The sequence below is a fragment of the Oncorhynchus mykiss genome, chromosome 26 (genome assembly GCF_013265735.2).
Source record: "Oncorhynchus mykiss isolate Arlee chromosome 26, USDA_OmykA_1.1, whole genome shotgun sequence".
NCBI lineage: Eukaryota > Metazoa > Chordata > Actinopteri > Salmoniformes > Salmonidae > Oncorhynchus > Oncorhynchus mykiss.
The window spans coordinates 20,453,753-20,458,933 of record NC_048590.1 but is presented as its reverse complement, the minus strand read 5'-3'; the positions used below and the strand labels follow the sequence as shown (position 1 = coordinate 20,458,933).

Sequence of the window (5,181 nt, the reverse complement as noted above, 5' to 3'; positions counted from 1 at the left end):
CCGTAATTGACACCATTAATCACATATAAAAATGTATAAATAATTTAAAGCTTGATATCTAAGGTCCTCAATGATTTAGGAGGACTCAAAATGTCTGTCACAATGAATGACCAAAATAAATCTCCCTGACAAGCAAAATAAAAGCTTATAACCATGTGTCTGGCTATAAAAGTCAGTGGTTTTGTCTTTGAGCAATTATTCAAATGTAGCACCAAGTAGAGGGTGTTCTGTTAACTATCTGCTCACATAAAAATTCCCATCGGTTCATTTCAGAGCACTGCATTTCTGTGACAGCAATACCAATGAAGAAGTGATGCAACATACAGTGCCTTCAAAAAGTGTGCTGTGTTAAGAAGCAGTGGTTGGTTGGGTTGTGTATCGGAGGACGCATGACTTTCAACCTTCGCCTCTCCCAAGCCCGTACGTGTAGCGATGAGACAACAATTGGATACCATGAAATTGGGGAGAAAAAGGGGGCAAAAAAAAACGTATTTTGTTGTTACAGTCTGAATTCAAAATGGATTAAAAAAATGTTTTAACTCACAATTTGTGCAAATTCATTGAAAATTAAATTCAGAAACATCTCAAGTCTTCTTTGGCGGTGATGACAGATTTGAGTCATCTTGGGTCAAGAATGTGAGAAAAACCCCAAATCCAGCTTTGCATATCTGGATTTGGGGATTTTCTCACATTCTTCCTTGCAGATTTTCTCATATTTGATAGCCTATATGTTCCTGTTCAATAGTAATTTAAACACTTATTTTAGTCAATGGTTTGTCTGGCCTTGAAGAAGCCAAGAAGATCTACAACTGCTTCCACTCAAGAGCCAGAAGAGTTTCAGAGAACTGCTTTGGTATCGTTGCTGCAAGATGGAGGATCATGGGTTGAGCCCTTTGGGTTGCCCCAGAGAAAGCGGAGACCATCGGTACTGAGTCAGTGTGCAGGGTTACAGGTTAGAGGTAATTTTTACATGTAGGTAGGGGTGAAGTGACTATGCATAGATGATAAACAGCGAGTAGCAGCAGTGTACAAAACACTAAATTAGGTAAATAGTCCGGTGGCCATTTGATAAATTGTTCAGCAGTTTTATGACTTGGGGGTAGAAGCTGTTAAGGAGCCTTTTGGTCCTAGACTTGACGCTCCGGTACCACTTGCCATGTGGTAGCAGAGAAAACGGTCTATGACTTGGCTGACTGGAGTCTCTGACAATTTCATCCTTGTTTTCTTTTTCTTTTCTGGAGGCTAGACCCTCAACATTTACAGAACATTGTGGTATGTGTAGTGTCCTTTCAATAAAACATTTCCTCCTATGGTAAATGGGTGAGAATGGCTCTTCCAGCTGTACACAATAAGGCTAGACCCTCGAGACATTAACCTCATCTACTTAACACAAGGTTGTACATGGTAATGTGTAGTGGTATTTCATTGGAAACCTTCCTGCTTTGGTACATGGGCGAGTGTCCAGCTGTAGACAATAAGGACGGACGGACGGACAGACCCCCCCCAAGACATTAACCTCATCTACATAGCTCATGCACACAGCAGTACAACTTTACTGTGAGTGACTGATTCAAAACAGTAATATTTTCTGCCACAAGTACAAATAACCAAACAAATAGACTTGCAGACCTTTTAGATATTTACTAATCACAGGTGAAGTGTGTTAAAAGTGGAAATAAGAGAAAAATCTAAGTAAAACATCGGTAACGTGAATGAGGAAATAAATATAAAAAACATGCCAAAAAATATGACTAAATTACCCACCACCCTAATGTTGTGTGCTTTGTTTTCTTATTCATACAACAGTTTTTGGTGTGAGACAAACGGGAGACTTTGATCAGCAGGAATAGACACCATCCATGGTACCATGATGTCGTAGACAGCCTTTGCTTGCCACTGATTCTGTTCCTGTGCCTCCCATTTCTTTAAGTCATCCATAATGTCAGTGTCCAAAGGATCCTCAGCTGTCTTCCTCTTCCGGCCATTGGAGCTGGGTCGAGAAGATGGGGTGGAGGTTGACGGAGTTGTAGGGCAATGAGCAAGGGTGCGCCTGGACGCTGGGTTGGGTGTTGGGGAGATGATGACTCAAGGGGCGATGAACCACCTGTAGATGGGCCCTCTCTGGCCTGTCCAATACACCACCCCCCCTCCAACACCTAAAAGCAGATGGTGAATACATTAGATTAGAATGGAAGCAATCTTAAAACATCTCCATGGGCTCCGTTGAGTTAGATTGTTATTTTGGGTAAACATTTTAATTTACACACACACACACACACACACAACACAACACAACACACTGTTTTATGATGTTCTGAATTATTCAGACCCCTTGACTTTTTCCACAATTTGTTACGTTACAGCCTTATTCTAAAATTGGTTAAATAGTCTTCTTTCCCCTCATCAATCTACACTGCAAAAATAGGTTTTTTGAAATAAAATAAAAACAACAAAAAACAACTATGGTTGTAAGTAATCAGACCCTTTACTCAGCACTTTGTTGAAGCCCCCTTGGCAGTGATTTCAGCCTCTATGATGCTACATGCTTGGCACACCTGTATTTGGGGAGTTTCTCCCATTCTTCTCTGCAGATCCTCTCAAACTCTGTCAGGTTGTTATTTTCACGTGTCTCCAGAGATGTTCGACCGGGTTCAAGTCCGGGCTCTGGTTGAGCCACTCAAGGAGATTCAGAGACTTGTCCTGAAGAAACGCCTGCGTTGTGTTGGCTGTATGCTTAGGGTCGTTATCCTGTTGGAAGATGAACCTTCACCCCTGTCTGAGGTCCTGAGTGCACTGGAGCAGGTTTTCATCAAGGATCTCTCTGTACTTTGCTCCGTTCATTTTTCCCTCAATCCTGACTAGTATCCCAGTCCCTGACCGAGGCCCTTCTCCCCCAAATGCTCACTTCTTCTGGGCAGCCAGCTCTAGGAAGAATCTTGGTGGTTCCAAACTTATTTCATTTAAGAATGATGGAGGCCACCTTGTTCTTGGGGACCTTCAACGCTGCAGAAATGTTTTGGTACCATTCCCCAGATCTGTGCCTCGACACAATCCTGTCTCAGAGCTCTACTGACAATTCCTTTGACCTCATGGATTGGTTTTTGCTCTGACATGCACTAGCAACTGTGGGACCTTATATGTGACTCACAACCTGGATTTGGTCTTATGTAGCAACATTTGAATTTCAGTTTTCTAAATTTTGTTCTAATTTTCTGTTTTCTAAAAGTAGAGACTCAGAGCTACAAAATTATATATCATACATTGCATTTGAGGAAACAATGTGAAAGTAATTCTGCTTTGAAGGTTGATCAACTTGTAAACTCACTTTTGATGAAACCGCCTTTCAATGTTTTGGTATTACTATTGGAGAGCCCTCTTTGTCTACACCCATTCAACATTGTTCACACCCACTTAAGCTTTAGCCCACCCATCTTTTTACGGGTTGATCCGAGCGTTCTGAACTAACTTGCCAGCTACTTCCAGACATCAAAGAGAGAGAGACAACACCCCACCGTGTTGCCAATTTAGCAACTTTGTCGCTATATTTAGCGAGTATTCAGACTCTAGCGACATATTTTCAAAAAAGTGACTAGTGACTAATCTAGTGACTTTTTCTAGTGTTGGAGACTTTCGGAGACTGATGTGAAAGCACTTATCGTTCTTACTCTTCTCAACGAGGAGCGGGTCCTCCCGGTCCTAAAGCACTCACAGGCGGCCCAGTCCTGGCGCTGCAGTCAGAGCAGGAGATGTTCACCCCTCCATGTCCAGACTGCAAATTAATCGCACCTGCGGGAAGCCGCTGCTGGCTGATCCCGCCCTGGCTTACATAAAAAAAAAACAATTAACCTGAATTAGTGCCAAGACTAGTTACCATAATTTTCTCACATTGCCATTGACAGTTTTTTCTATGATCTCTTTTTGGTCAGTTTAGATTGTATACAAAAAAATAAATAATGTTATGGTTAAAAATGTTCATGTTTTACTGTGACTTGTTGTAGGCTCCTAAGTGGACCATAAGGTTAAAAACCAAACCAAATTGAGAAAACAAAAGTAATAAAATTAAAAACTGAGTAACTTCGCCAGTGTCTCTTTTGGAACACTTTTCCCTGTTCCAAGCCCGGATAAAGGAGGAGGGTTGGGAAAAACCAAAACAAGAATTGACAGAAGAAAGTTCATTTGTAGTTCTAAACATATTTAGGGTGTTTTATACTCACTTTTTTGTCTCTCCCGCGATGTTATTCCTCTCTCCTACTGCTTCCACCACAATTACATGCACATGGACAATTATGCAAATTAGGCGATGACTTCATTTAGCGACTTTTAGGACAGCCAATTGCTACTTTCCTACTGAGGAGTTGGCAACACTGCACCCCACTCTGACCATTTTACTCAGCCTAGCAGAGCTGGTTAGGCTGTTTTCATGTTGTCCAGAGCATTGGTGACTAACTGTGCTGGTGGCAACAATTGAATTACACTTTGTTGCTGACACCAGACATTCAACAGGTGTTGAGCGTTCAAAAAGGAATCAGTTATTCTGCGCTCTGGCACACTAAGACAAGAGTATTTTATAAAAAAATGTAGCCCGATAGCTATCTAGGTAAACAATGAATCCCGACACATGACGTAACGTTAGTTAGCGAGCCATCCAGCTAACGTTAGCTAACTAGCTAACAGTACACTAACTTAAAATGAAAATACTTTGTCAAAATTAGAAACGCATAATATCTGAAAATGTAGCTAGCTAGACTATCTTACCTGTGGTCTGAAATCGGAGTATATAGCCAGAGCAAATTTACCAGCTAGTACATCTATCAACAGTTGCTGTGACATTCTATTGAAATGGATACTTGCATAGATGAGTCTTTTGTTAAGACATGTAGCAAGCTAGCTAAACAATGGACCATAATCACAACTCATGACATTACTACCCTGCATGAATCTGCAGATAGCTAACCAACCAGGTTCTATGGCTATGACTAGTCAAGCAAATGTGTCTGGGATATGAAGAATAAGATCATACACCTTACGTTAGCTAGCGACCCAGCCAACTAACATTAGCTAGCTAACAGTACACTTGAAATGAAACCGCTTTTTGTCAAAATTAGAAACGTGTAATATCTGAAAATGTGGGACGGCGCGCAAGATGGCGGTCAGTGCAGATAATTTGTTTTGGTAGCTGAA

The 5,181-nt window shown here is 41.3% G+C and overlaps 1 long non-coding RNA gene across 1 annotated transcript; it reads right to left on the bottom strand.

Moving 5' to 3' along the window:
* Positions 1-1,586: 1,586 nt before the first annotated feature.
* On the bottom strand, positions 1,587-4,253 carry LOC118944457. Its single transcript, XR_005039794.1, has 3 exons — positions 4,215-4,253; positions 3,666-3,817; positions 1,587-2,156 (listed from the first exon to the last, which is right to left on the bottom strand). It is a non-coding gene; the product is annotated as an uncharacterized LOC118944457 (long non-coding RNA).
* Between the last annotated feature and the right edge of the window lie 928 nt (positions 4,254-5,181).